General features: G+C 32.0%; 1 protein-coding gene across 2 annotated transcripts in view; it reads right to left on the reverse strand.

Moving 5' to 3' along the window:
- LOC114326210 (KH domain-containing protein akap-1) overlaps positions 1-16,123 on the reverse strand; it is a 205,611-nt gene that overhangs the window by 171,531 nt on the left and 17,957 nt on the right. The gene's annotated exons all lie outside the window — the stretch shown is intronic.

The raw sequence follows: 16,123 nt of genomic DNA on the forward strand, positions 1-16,123 counted from the left end.
AGCATTACAATCCCTAGGGATTATATCTAAGGCCATGGCGTTCAAAATCCTCTTCTTGAGTGAGGTGGATTAATCCTCTATGTAAGGGGTGGCCAAACTGCGGCTCGCGAGCCACATGCGGCTCTTTGAAGGATTACTTGTGGCTCTCGATTGTACCCGAGTTATTTTTCAATTTTGTATTAGATATGATTTAAAAAAATTATTATCGTTCCATAATATGTGTTTCAAAATGTCTTTTAATTTACTGACAACAAACATGAAAGACTTTGTAACAAATTCCATTTCCATCACATTTCATTACATTCCATTACATAAGAGTGGCGCAATGTAAAAGTCAGTAATCAACCGAATCCAGACCGATTTTTGTATAACTCTTGCTACAGATGTAATTTGTAATTTGTATTAGGTACACCTTTTGAATTTAAGTCATTTTACTCGACTTAGAAAAATTTTTTTACCATATTATACTAGAAAAACGAGTAGGTATATTATATAAAAAAGCCGGAAGGAATATTGACCGAACTCCAAAATAGATTTGAAGACTTAAAATATGTTAAATCGTCTCATGTTCATTTCATGTTCGTGTTCATTTTTTTCCGAATTACCGAAGAGATTTGATGTAGGTATCTGACTATATTTTTTTGCTTTAATTCTACTTCAATTTCGGCATTTTTTTCCTCCTTCTCCCTCTCTTGTTTCATTGTGGCCCAGTAGAGTTCTCACTATTTTTCTTTCAAATTTCAGAAGCCTCCTCTTTCTTTACCTCGACGTTAGTTGCTATATATTATAATCCAGAACCATTAAATGTTAGGGCTTGTATTGGTTGCTATGGAAATCTACTATCAGCCTGACTGACTTAGATTTGACAAATTTGACCTTGATACGGAGCGAATTATAAAAACTACGATAATTTTTTGAACTTTCGTCTTTCCAGAGATTTAATTAGTGTATTAACGATATGATACCCAACAATGTAGTATAATTTTCATTATTCAGCAAAATATTACGCAAATATTGAAGTTCTCTTGTTTTTAATCACTTCTTATCGCATTTAAGCAATGATGTTTTAAAAATAATTTGGCGTAATATAGTTATTTCTCTCTTGTTGACATCCAATATTATTAAATGTAGTGTTTACTGGTATTTGTATTATATAAAGATCGTTTAATTTACAGTTTCATGAATAAAAAAATCCCCCTCCTCTATGACTCAGTGGTAAAAGAGCCTACCTTTGGATCTAAGGATTGTGAATTCGAAACCCAGCTGGGTAGGAAATTTTTCTTTATATTAAAAATTAATAAATAAAAATAATTGCTGTCCTTTTGGGATTGGGATCGATGAAGTAGCGTCTCTTTATAAAGACAATGACGTCGACTTTACTAAGTAACAAGACGTTTACTCAACACACACACACTACACATTACATTATAATCTGATTGCGAAATCAAACGTACCATGTCAATGGCCTTAGTTGTCGAGTTAAATAAAAAAATATTTTAGCTAATCGCATAACTTTACTACGTTATAATATACGAATCGACTAAATACATGATGACTATTACAATTCAGTTCTGGTTGCCGACATTTCAAACGTTCAATTTTTTTGCAACAAAACACTATGATAAACGGCCAAATCGTATCTAACGGAATGAGTTTATTATCGTGACAGAAAGTTTACCGATACATTAAAAAGAAAAAAATTAAGAAAGAAGAAAGAGCTCTATCTAGGTTAGTGATAGCGACATGTCAAATTTTGCCATTAGAAGAATGTTGATTTCTAATTTGGAACTTACATGAAGACAGTAACGGAGATATAAATTATTTTAAATAGGGAGCAATATTTACATCTTTTAATCCTGATTATAATATTTTAGTATTCATACAGAGGTGGTTGCTTTAATTTTGGGACAGAAGAAAACAAAATTAATCAAATATACAGTAATTGCTTCATTTTTATGTTTTGTTTCTGTTCAACTAGTTTTTTGTAGGACATTTTTCATTGATTACAACTAAATAACTGTAATAAAAAAATACACTTTAGGGTTCTTTTTACGTTCATAAATAATTTTTTTGAGAAAGATTTCCAGATTGAAAATCGACAAATCGTTTACCAAACCCTACCTTCGGTGAAGAGAGCCTACACGCAGGCTCGAATGACAACGGACTAGGACTTTGCTATGATCCAGAATGTTGTAATAGGTGGGACACGATTTACCCACAAAGACATACATAAGGGAACTTGAAGATCGCCTGATAATGAAATGACTAACCAATACGTTATTATAGTCATTGATGCAAGACACTGTTTCAACATTTTAGATGTTAAGTTTTTCAGAGGAGCAAACCTAGATAGTGATCACTATTTGGTTAAGGCACGGTTTAAGGGCATCCGAAGTCCCATTTAACGACAATGTTAACATTATGTCACATAGCTCTGTAACCAAAGTACTTAGGGACCTAATTTCTGTTTTATTTTGAAACTAGATGTATTGTTTAGTACCGCGTAGATTTTTGTAAAGTTACAGTGAAGGTAACATTTATTTTAAAATTTTCAACGAAAACATTTCGTTTATAAATTCGCAAAAGTGTGTGTGTTATTGCGTTGCAGCTCCTGCAATACTCAGATCAGATTTATCGATGGATTCGTATGTAGTTTTTTCTTCTGAATCCAAATCTGAAAACGGCATTTCGATATTTCTAACCGTCTTCGAGATAATCGACCTCAAAATCTAAAATGTGACGTCACAATCGTTTTATTTTCTTCCGACACACTACACGTCCAGCTGAAACCGTTGCTATTAAGTAGGCTAGTTTTTTAATCTCGATTTGTTAAGCAAAGCATAGGTTATTTACATTTAAGTTTGACACTTCGTGAATGTCAAACTAAATTTTAAATTAAGTATTAATAAAATATCAATGGCATTTGATAGTGAATTTAATTATTATATAAAATAAATAAGATGTTCAAAAATACAATTTGAGTATATTTTAAAAGGAATAATTTATTAACAGCTTTAAAAAGGTTTATACGAGTATTCGGCCTCCCCTTTATGATAAATGGACTGTTCTATTTGCTATGAAATTAAAATATAGTCGGTTCGCTAAACTCGACACAACTGGCTAGTGATTTTAGTAGGCAATTTTTTTGTTTTTGCGAATTTTGCCAAAATTGACAAAATTAGTAATTATTAACTACTTAGTAATTATTTTTTTTTTGCGTTGTGTCTGAGTTTAGCGAACCGACAGTATATGAAATAATATTGTTTGGTATAAAAAATTATGGTCTGATATGTGCAATTACATCCTTCTAATGGAAAAAAATATTTGAAGGTTTTTCTCAAATTATGGATACCAACAACATTTTCATTTATAACTCTTTTATTTTTAATTTGACGAAGAAAAGTTATTCATAAAAAGCTCTTCATGTTCTAAGATTTATGATGCAACCATCATATGTAAAAATTTATTAATTTTATACGAGGTATATAAAAAATATGAATTTCGATCAAGAGTAAACTACCTTTACAGTTCATAACATATAAATTAGAATGATATAATTGCACATTAAAACATAATTATTAATTCTAAACTACTTTTCATAATAGCAATTTTCCATATTATGAATTAAAATACGTAAACAAAGTTTTCGTTATGATAATGCTCGCATTTTCAGCTTGTTGAAAATACTCTTACAAAACAAACCCAAAAATGTTTAGATTTTATTTTTTATTTTACTTGTTATTATACATTTTTCAATAATATTTTACGCGGGACTTGATATTATCTACCTACAACTACTGTAAAAATTTGGACCTTCTATCATCTAAGGATCCAGAGACATTTGACATCAAAATTTAAAAAACCTAGTATTCGGGAAATTGCAAAAATATAAAACACTCTAATAGTATGATATAATTGATCCAAATAATGGCATAACCCAGACATCCAAAGTGAAAGTTATCCTCCAACACCAAATTGTTCTATATGGTCCACATAATGTTCAGAAAAAAGTCACACCATTTTGAGCGTCGGGTTTGGGGGGGGGGGGGGGAGAGAAATCGGTAAATTCGTAGTTTTTTAGGTTTTTCGTCAATATTTCTAAAACTATGCGGTTTAGCAGGAACAACCTTCTATACAAAAATGTTCTACATTAAATTTGCAATAAAAAAGGTCCTATGCATAATCCTTCTAAAATGAACGGTTCAAAAATTACGGAGGTAGTATAGTATAATTGGTCCAAAAAAGGCCTAACCCAGACATCTAAAGTAAAAGTTTTCCTCCAACATCAAATTGTTGTATATGGTCCACATATTGTTCAGTAAAAAGTTACACCATTTTGAGCGTCCGGTTTGGGGGGGGGGGGGAGATGTCGGTAAATTAGTAGTTAGTCAATATTTCTAAAACTATGCTTTAGCGTAAACAATAGTCTATACAAAAATGTTCTACATAAAATTTAAAACAAAAAAAGGTCCTATACATAATTGTTAAAAAATCAACGGTTCCAGAGTTACGGAGGGTGAAAAGTGGAGGTTTTCGATACTTTCTATATTATCTGGGCAATTGATGATGATTTTGGGTGGTGAGGTTGACGTTTCTTCAAGAGCTTATCACTAACATATCATCGGTCACTGAAATAGCAAATTTTATTTACAAAACACAATCCTGTTAAAGAAAATTTCTATAAATTGCCCAAAGAATATAAAAAGTATCGAAAACCTCCACTTTTTACCCTCCGTAACTCTGGAACCGTTGATTTTATAACAATTATGTATCGGACCTTTTTTGTTTTAAATTTCACGTAGAACATTTTTGTATAGTTTTAGAAATATTGACGAAAAACGTAAAAAAACTACTAATTTACCGACTTTTCCCCCATCTCCCCCCCCCCCAAACCAGACGTTCAAAATGGTGTAACTTTTTACTGAACAATATGTGGACTATATAGAACAATTTGGTGTTGAAGGAAAACTTTTACTTTGGATGTCTGGGTTAGGCCTTTTTTGGACCAATTATACTATACTACCTCCGTAATTTTTGAACCGTTCATTTTAGAAGGATTATGCATAGGACCTTTTTTATTGCAAATTTAACGTAGAACATTTTTGTATAGAAGGTTGTTCATGCTAAACCGCATAGTTTTAGAAATATTGACGAAAAACCTAAAACTACGAATTTACCGATTTCTCCCCCTCTCCCCCCAAACCCGACGCTCAAAATGGTGTGACTTTTTTCTGAACATTATGTGGACCATATAGAACAATTTGGTGTTGGAGGATAACTTTCACTTTGGATGTCTGGGTTTGGGTCTAGTTATACCATACTTTATGTCTAGTTTATAGGTTATAAAGAAAGCTACCGGTACCAGCGACGTAACCAAGAAGGGTTTTGTGGGTTATAACCCCCATTGGGATGTACTACTTTGAGCTTAATCCATACCTCCAGAGACCCTCCAGGAGTTTTAACCCTCCCCCCCTTTTGGATCATGGATCATCCTGGTTTTGCTGTTGACCGGTACACGCTAAGTTGAGTGCGGATGTTCAAAAACAAATAATTTTGTAGCCACTGATATTTTCTACTTGTGTTATACAGGGTGTCCCCGAAAATAGTGCGTTCCTTAAAGGTATAGGTAGAAGGCACCATGTAGAACAAAAAACTCTTGTAACATTTTTTTCTAAATGCAACCGTTTGACCAAAAAATTAAAATGTATTTTGATATCCAAATTTAAATCTGACAACTATGTGCGGTACGCAAATTTAAGCATAGACAGTCCCATGTAAATATATAGAAGATGATAGTAAACAGATAGTTTTAAAGAATCCTGTTAAGTGTCAATGCCGAAAATGTTTTCGAATAGTGAGTGTATTACCTATTATGTTATTACCTATGAATGGTGTTTGTGAAAGGTTACTTGAAACATCTATTCGGTATATTAATTATTTTCAAGTAAGTACAACTTAGTTATTTCAGTTCACAAGTAAACAAATTACTGAGACATTATCTGGTGTATTTAAGTTCCACTGTAAACTATTAAAACTATGTAATTCATTTAAAGCCCTCAGCAATACTCAGCATTCAACCCATTTAAACCTTACTAAGTAAATACATAATACTAGTTTAGTTAAAAGATGTGTTTTTATGTTAAAAGATGTGTAATTCGTTTAAAATTATGCAATAGGTATTTCAATACATTTCAAAAGAAAATAATTTTAGTAAACAAATAGTAAATACATAAGTATTACCTACTATTAGGTTGGATTATTTTAAATACTGTTAATCACAATCACAAACGAGTTCTTATTATGTTATTATTTCGTTTCCGTAGTGCGTACGATGTTGCCAGTTTATTAAAATTTCCAAACATTAAAATACAGGTATATGGAAAACAATGTTAACTTTTTTTTGGAAACGGTTAACGTTAGAAAAAAATGGTATAGGACTTTTTTGTTCCAAATTGTGTATTCTCTCCATACCTTAAAGGAACGCACTATTTTCCGGGACACCCTGTATATCGTTGAAAAGAGAAGATTTCAGAGAATAATTTTCAATAATAACCCAAAAAAAAACTTAAATTCAATTTTCGGACTTTGGCTGCTCTTAAAGGAAGAATTAGTCAATAAAAAAATGAGATCAGGAAAAGGAAAAAAATTCACAAACTGAAAGACTAAAAAAAGAGAGTGCAAATAGATAAAATAAGGACAGAAAACGTAATAGAAGAAGGTATGAACCAGCTATGGATGAAAATACGAGATATTGTATTGCAGAAATTGGTTAACTATTGGGTAGAAGCAGGACAGAAAAAAGGAGTCCGTGGTTTTGTAAAGAATGCAAGATGGGAACAATCAGCAAAAACGCAGCATATCAAAACACTCTTGAAGCAGGTTGCACACGGAGAAAAAAAGAGTATAGACGTCTCAGAAGAGAGGAAAAAGCGTATCCATCGACCTAAGAAGGGGGAATGTGAACAGAAAACGTTAAATTAGATACAAAGTTTATTATGAAACCAGAAAATACTACAAATCCCTAAATAGTACCCGTAAAATAGCTTATTGAAGACATCCGAGAAGAAAATAAAGCTTCAATAAATTAACAATTTCTACTAAACATAATCCAGGGATAAATTGTAGGAACAGTATAGGGAGAATAAAGATGCCTTGGCTGCGATATAGTCCAAGTAATTAAGATTAAAATAGGATAATACATCGCAATTTTTATAGAATGGATCGATTTGCTTGAAAATTTGAGAATAAGTAGTGGATAGTACAAGCATCAAAATCTATATGATGCCAAAAGGCGCTATTATCATGGGGGTGGTTGCCACCCTATCTCGGGGTGGAAATTTTTTATTATATTTTGACCGCAAAAGTTGGTAAGAACATTCATTCTAAGCAAAAACCGTTCTATATATTGTTTTGATAAAATTAATAGATTTCGATTTATTCGCTATCAAAAGTGTTAGTTTTATATTGAAAAAATCAATGTTTTTAACAAGTTTTCTACTAATAACTCAAAAAGTTTTCGTTTTATCAAAACAACTTTACTTAACAAAAATGTACCTTTTAAAAAAATAAACACAACTGTTTTTTAAATTTTCTTTAAGACCAATAGTAATCGAGCTATACTTTATTATGTTAGCTCTTTTTCGTCAAACGATAAATATTGTAGTTTCAAAGTCAAAAGACGGGAAAACTATACATTTTTTTTTAGAATAACTTGTTCAAACTAATTTAAAGTACATATTTTTAAAAATATCTATCTCCAGAAATAAAAAAAGAATGTGTGTGTACTTTGCACGCACGTAAGGAGTTATACTTCTATTATTATGATTTCAACGAAATTAATATACTTAACAGGTTATTTGAATTTTATTTAAATATTAAAATAACTTTCTTTACCTACCACTTTTAAAAATTGTTTATTAAAACGATACCAAAAATATAAAAAAATATGAATCGTCCGGGATTTGAACCCGGGACCTCTTGATCTCCGGTCACACGCTCTACCACTGAGCTATATCCCTTTTGCTTTGACAGGTTACAAGATTTCTCATACATACCGACAAATTTAATACAAAATACTTTAAATATACTTACTATTATTATAAAATATCTTATTCCCGAGGAAGACAAATCCAAAGACACAAAAATTATAATAAATAATACATTTACCAAAAACACTAATATATTCTTTTCACACCTTTTCTTGCACTGATATATTTATACATAACTTGAAAGATTCAGCAACTAAACGGCAATACTGTCTGTGTGCGCATGCGCGCAGTAATATAAAATTTTACTCTCAATCGCGCCTAAATAAGTATAACTTCAAAAAAGTCTTAACCTCAAAAATTAAGTGACTTATAATGAAAAGAATGTCAGTCCCTATTTTTTTCAGCGAAAAAGTGATCGGAAGCAACTTCCTAATCACCACCCTAATTAAAATTAGTCTTGACCTTATTTGGTCTTCTTTATTTATATATTATTAATAGGTGCTAGAAGTTTGGCCGGCTTAGAATGATTAGTTTTTAAAAAACTGGAGTTAAAAGCGAATAACTAATTTTTGTAGTTTGGAAAAAATGCCCTTTTCTTCAGAATAGAAAGATTATCATCAGAGATACGAAAAAATGTTTTTGCACGATTGATCATTTTTGACTGTTTACCGTGACAGATTTTACGTCAGTAGGTGACATTTACTAGCAACTCGACGGTAAGTAATCCAACTCGACGGTAAGTAATCCAACTCGACGGTAAGTCCTCCAACTCGACGGTAAGTAATTCACTTACCGTCGAGTTAAAAAATCTCTTAATTTTAATTTATTTTTTGAAAGAATAAAGAAAACTAACGAATTATTTATTAATATTGAAACTTCTTAGGCCTATAGCCAACATTTTTTCTCTTCAAATACGCGATCAAAGTTGAAAACTTGGAAATATCAATGCCATCATAAAGAAAAACGGTGGATTTAATCATTGACTATTCTGCCCAGAGGCTTCCAGGAGCTTTCAACTGCATATGTCTTTGAACGAAATATGCCAATAGAGTCTTTTCTTCGATTCTTAAATTCTTGCCTTTTTTTAAAACTGGTAGGTATTTTGATAACGGATTTTGGATTTTTCGGGAATAATTGCGGAACACCCTTCTTCCCAAGCCCGTTCAATTTCTTCAAATTCACTTTCGCTCATATTTTAATTTATAATAATCAAAATTGTACTTAAAATTATTGACAACTAAATAAAAACTCAATTATCCATTGTTGTTATGCACCCTAGTTACTACCTAACAACCAAAGTATCTATCTTGATAAAATGAATGAAACTAGTCAATATGACGAAAATGTTTAATTTTATAATTTATAATGGTATCAATCGTGCAAAAAACGTTATAAGCATGTCGAACGTTAAGGGTAACCGATCTCAGACAATAATTGGAGTCGTCGCTCCGCTCCTCCTCCAAATAATTGTCTTCGATCGGTATAAAACCCTTACCGTTCTCCATACTTAATATACTATTAAATAGGAAATTGTAGATTATTTAACTCCCAAGAACTTGTTTGCAAAAATTTTTTCTACGACAAAAATTGAGTAAGCTATTGACAATTAAAACTTAAAACTTATAACATGCAAAAACCACCTTTACCAACCCTTTCAAAGTCATTTTTTTTGTGACTGAGGATTTTAAAAAGATTTAGTATTAATAAGCTTATAGATCTTATAAAAACCTACAAAATTCTTTTTTACCCAACTTTCTAAGATAAAAAATGAAAAAGTTACTGTTAAAAAATCAATATATTTTTTTGAAAAAAAAAGAGATATCCAATTGGAAGCATAATAATGTAAGTTGGCGGTGTTTGTCATTGGCCTTATTGATTCTTCTTTATTTATGTATTATTAATAGATTCTAGAAGTTTGACTGGCTTAGAATGGTTAGTTTTTAAAACACTGGAGTTAAAAGCGAATAACGAATTTTTGTAGTTTGGTAAAAAATGCAATTTTCTTCAGAATAGAAAGATTAGCATCAGAGATACGAAAAAATGTTTAAATATGAAATTGTAGGTTATTTAATTCCCAAGAACTTGATATGAAAAATTTTTTAATCGTAAATGAATATTATCGAAAAACATTGATTTTTTCGATGTAATACTAACACTTTCGATAGCGAATAAATCGAAAACTATTAATTTTATCAAAAAAATGTATAGAACATTTTTAGCTTAGAATGAATGTTTTTATCAACTTTTGCGGTCAAAATATAATAAAAAATTTCCACCCCCAAGATGGGGTGGCAACCACCCCCATGGTAAAAATGCCTTTCGGCATCGTACAGATTTTGATCCTTGGACTATCCACTACTTGTTCTCAAATTTTCAAGCAAATCGATCCATTCTGTAAAAATTGCGAGGTGAAAAGCTTCGGTTCCTGGACTAATATTAAATCGAGTGGTTTGGTTGTAAATCGCAATCAACTGTTCCGTGCAGCTTTATCTAAGCTCAAAATAGCAATGACGATAGCAAAACTTCGAAACGGAGACAGCTTGTGAAGAAGCCTTTACATAAAGTAAATTAATGATCCTTACGGGGACCTAAACCCTATTTACCGAAACCTAATTTATGGCCTCTGTACCCTATTTTTCTGTCCTGTGGAGCGTCCCATTTTTCCCGTGAATAGTCGGTAAAATGACACGGTTCAAAGAAATTTAACATACAGGTGCTAAAGCGTCCATCCTACCGATGGAAACACGATCAGTACCGTGATAATTTTACTACATGTAGTGGTCTAACCAAGTTGTGTTAAAGAGTTTTATCAATGTATGAATTAACCAACTTAATAAAATTTCTATCGCCCACACTGGTGGTGTATCGTCGTTACTCTGGGTCCGACCAATTTTATCAAAAAATAAAATATTTATTAATTGCACAGTAACAAGGGGTGCTAATCGTGTTCTCTTTCCTTTACACTATTATTATATTTTCTATCTCTCTTTGACGACGTTTAAATTGGTAAGCTGGTGAAGCGCCCTTCAACACACGCTTCAACGGGTCGTTGGAATTGGGTTGAGCATACTTGCTATTTTAAAAACACCTGTTAAATATCGACTATAAAGTATAGCAGTAAATTTTGTTTACTGAGTAAACAACCACAAACTTATTAAACGATAATAATCACGATAGTGATACCTTTATTCAAATTGTGGTATGTACCTGCATTCATGACTTGTCAATAAACGTGAGAGCCTGACAAAACCTCAGACATCAATCTCATAGCTTTACATTACAGATTACAGGGTACACCTAATCGAAGAAATATAAAATATTTTTGTCCATAAGCACGTTTTTTTATGTTTCTTCGCACCTATTAAATAATTGATACGCCACTCTAATTATTTAGAGTGGCAGGTATTTATTAGATTGTAAGAAGAGTGACAGGTTAGCTTTCTGAATGCTTCACTTTATTGATTGAGTTTCACTTTTACGCCAACTAGTTTTGAATATGATTAGGCAGATATTGTGCGGAGTTATCAAATTTTCGTAATCGGAACATCTAATAGTCCAGTGAGTTACTATTTAAGGGGTTACATAGGTCTTGCGGGTAAAAAAAAGTGACTTTTTAAAAAAATTATATCTCGAAAACTAAAAATTATTTTTATTTATAATTGGAACATGTAAAAATATAGTACTTAAGGTACTCTCAAAAAAATTTTCAGCCAAACATATTCATTTTTGTAGAGTTGACTGCAATTTTTCGACAACAGCCCTTTTTTTGCGGTGGGCAGCATAACTAAGTCCAGTCTCATCTGAAATCAAAAAATCAAAAAGTTTCTTGTAGTTTATACCTCTGGCTAGTGAATGAACGAAGGAATTAAAAAAAAATGAAATTTGAAGATTTTACAGTTTAAAAACATTTTCGACCCCAATTTTTCTCATTTTTTCAAAAATGACCATTTTTAAAGTAGTTTTTTTTTATAAAACAAAAACAACTTCACCTAATAAAAATTCCTTCGCTCATTCACTAGCCAGAGGTATAAGCTACAAGAAACTTTTTGATTTTTTGATTTCAGATGAGACTGGACTTAGTTATGCTGCCCACCGCAAAAAACGGGCTGTTGTCGAAAAATTGCAGTCAACTCTACAAAAATGAATATTTTTGGCTGAAAATTTTTTTGAGAGTACCTTAAGTCTATAGTTTTACATGAAACAATTATAAATAAAAATAATTTTTAGTTTTCGAGATATATTTTTCTAAAGTCACTTTTTTTACCCGCAACACCTATGTAACCCCTATGAACATCTGAAGATGGAGACCTGTAGATAAAATTAATATCTACACAATAGGACAGGGTGGCCAAACTGTGGCTCGCGAGCCACATGTGGCTCTTTGAAGGATTACTTGTGGCTCTCAATAAATGTACCTGAAATACTTTAAATTTTTGTGTTAAATGTCTTAAATTACTGACAACAAAAATATAAATGACTAGGTGTAACATCAGGACTTAGATAAGGACATGATAAGGAGACCCCGTATCACCATTGCTACTCAATTTGGCCTTGGAATATGTAATAAGTAAAATATCATGTGAGTTGACAGGATTTGCGAATCGATGATCAAAACTGCTGTGGCCTTTGCTAATGATCTAGGTGCAGACACTCATTTTACAAGAGATGTGAGAGAGGTATTTTTACAACTCAATGAAGAAGCAGGGTACTCTGAGCCTTCGAATTAAATGAAGAGAAGACGAAATACATGCTAGTAACCCAAAATCCAAGACCAAGAGTTACGCAGAACATAACTATTAATGACCACAACTTCGAAGTAGCAAAAGAGTTTAAATATCTAGGGGCGGTAATCGCACTTGATAACCACATATAAAAAGAGGTCTCCGCAAGGATAGCTGCGTGGAATAGAGCATTATACTCCCTATCATCATTATTAAGATCCAAGCTGTTAAAAAGACAATCTAAATTAAGATTGTGCATGCAAATTATTCGTCCAATTATTAGATTATGGAAATGAAACATGGCCTCTCCATCAGCAGGAAATAAATATGCTGCTGGTTTTTGAAGGAAAGTTTTCAAAATGATATTTGGTCCTCAAAGAGATGAATTGAAAGGAGAGTGGTGGTTAAATACAGTGCTTTTTGATGACCAGACGGTAGAAGATCAGTAGGCCGTCCCAGAAAAAGATGGAAGGATGGTGAAGAATTGAAGTATGCTGAAATAGTAAAGGCTGCTTGTAGAATTATATATTTGCATATTTGAAACAACGATGTTAACCATTTTATTTAACTTTAAAATTTGTGAAATCCAAGTCCATCTGCAGTGAGAGAAAAATTTAATACCTTTTTTACACTTTTTAAATAATTGTTTAATTGCGGCTCTTGAAAAATTTTAAATTTTGAAAAATGGTTCTGACTATCAAGGAGCGTGGCCATCCCTGCAATAGGACAAACATGAAGACTGTCCTAAATGAGAGTGTATAACTTGGGTTGCCGGATACAAATATGAGAACTCTTATCTGTAATTTTGAAATGTCTTAACAGTAACGGTTCAAAAAACTATCCAAAGGTACTACGAATTTATGAAAGAGAGAAAATACAAATAGAGCAAAACAAACTAGAACACAAATAGGAACAAAATAAACATAAGCAAAACCCTAGAGCTACAATATTACTTACTAGTTACGACATATAGCCTTTCAAATGTCTGCGTGCACTATTATCTATCAAAGTCACTATCACGAAGATCCTGCATGTAGAGATGTGGCAACCTTGAGATCTAAGTTTACCATGAGAACAATACGAAAACTGCTGACACTTTGGTTTATACAAAAAGGGCAATACTAAACTTATAATTTTTAACAAAAGCAGGACAATATTTGGACATATTGAAGAGCACTTTGTAAATGTACAGTGTACAGTATAACGTTGACGGATTTTTGAGAACTGCCAACAGAAATGTTGTTTGGTCCAGGTCTTAATTTGCTCTGATGTCTAGGCGGGTGCCTGGTGTTTGGGAAGTCTTTTTTGAAAACTACATAATATACTTATGCCTTCTATGCACAAGGAACAGTACACTGTTGGAATTTGCATATTGAGAGAAGAGAGAGAGAGAGAGACATTCTGAGAAACAAGTACTACACATACATTTACCTGGTCTAAGGAGAAGGATCTTTTAGAATTTACCTTTCAATTTATTGGAATTTTCCATCACACAGAAGTAATAGTTTTAGATATCTATGATCGAATCTATTGCATAACAATGACAAAATAGATGTAGATGGGTGTCGCACAGTTAAAGCAAGAAGACGAAATGGAAGGAGGCCACTGATGTGTTGTGTCACAGAAAAATTAGAATGAAACAATACCCAAATGATTTATTCTTGCGCCAATTTAAAAAGATATCATATATTATTTACGTATATATGATTTGGCAGTATCATTTTTTATTTGGGTTTTATTGAAATTTATGCAGATTGTCTGAAATTAAATGTCAATTAATAATTTAGTCTGATGGCATTATAACAGTACGTCCTGGTGTGGCAAGGTGATCGCGTATAGTATCAGCGTTTTTTAAATATTTTATGTATCTGCTGTAAAGTTCATGATTATTAATGAAAAGCTTAAAATAGATAGGTTGATAATGTGTATCTGATTTGATTTAAAATACCGTAAATTATTTCGTATTGTAGAATATAATGAATGTAATGAGTATTCATTTCATTTCTGACATCATGTGATATCTCGATAAATTTAAACATCCTGTTATAGTGGCTGTGTATTGTATCTCCTTAATATAGTCCACAGCACATTGTCCTTTTTCAAAAATGACTACAAAAGTCTTAAAAATGGTTTTAATTGCTTTGTTTGAGCGAGTCTACTACTTTCTCAAAAATTTCAGAGTGCAGGTTGGACGCTTTTCCGCACGCCCCACGCCTAAATCTGTAACTTTAGCGCGGTTAGGTTTTGTGATTGCAAAACTATAATTTTTAATTTTAATCAAAAGATTTTGCTTTAGAATACAATAAATTGTCGAGTCCGACACCCGCAAGAGGTCACTCTAGCGCGGTACAGTTTCGTTATTACAAAACTCTTAATTTTCAACTGAAAGTATTGATAATTAATAAATTACTAAAGATTGTCGATCTCTTGTCCGACAAATTACAGCCTCGTTTCTTTAATCGGACAACGTAAATGTGTTAATTATGACAGGTTATGTTTTGCGATTACAAGAGTCATTTTAACTTTTTTTAACGTTCAAATAATAACCCGTGTTGAGCTGCCCCCCCCCCCCACTTTCAAAAATTAAAAAACTAATAGTCCTGATTTATGAGCTATTTATGAGCTCTCATATTCCGCAAACTAAAAATTTTGAGCTCGTTCCACTGAGCAGGAATTTAATACTTTAGTGGGGGGGGGGGCTGAGTACTTAAAAATAGGAATATTGAATCGGTTTTTGCGACAGAATTACGAGCTATTTATGAGCTCTTGAAATTATATAGTTTCGATTTTTGACCTCATCCCCTTCACCCACATACAACCCTTTAATTGATTTAACTTAAGAGAAAAATGCTGAGAAAACATAAAATATATCGTATTGCGGATTTAATTCCTATAGCGTATATACTCTAAGAATAAACTATTAAATCACGTGCATTTCGATTATTTAGCTACAACCCCTTCGCAAGAAAACCACCCTATCTTCCCGGCTTAAGAGAAAGTTGTACTTAAAATGCATTAAATTAGTTATTTGGCGACTACATTCATTTAATAATTTATAAGCTTTCAAATTACGCGCATTTAAATCAGTAAATTGCAATTTATTTTATATAGTGCAGTCACTGAAAGTAAAAATCAACGATTATCTTCAATTTCGGTGAACCTTGGTGAAAATTGGTCAGTGGTTAGAGGATACCTCAAGAAACAAAGGTGACATGGTACCACCTTGCGCCTTTACCCTGCGGGTGGATACTGGGGGTGAAAAATTATTTTATAAAAAAATAACTGCACAAATCTATAAAAAAACAAATTATAAGCAAAATTTATTATATAAAGTTATTAAAATAAGTCAATACTTATTAAGTTATTAAAGATCAAAAATTTTAAATTATTCGTGAAAAAAATGCATGTTTTGAA

The sequence above is a fragment of the Diabrotica virgifera genome, chromosome 3 (assembly GCF_917563875.1).
Source record: "Diabrotica virgifera virgifera chromosome 3, PGI_DIABVI_V3a".
NCBI lineage: Eukaryota > Metazoa > Arthropoda > Insecta > Coleoptera > Chrysomelidae > Diabrotica > Diabrotica virgifera.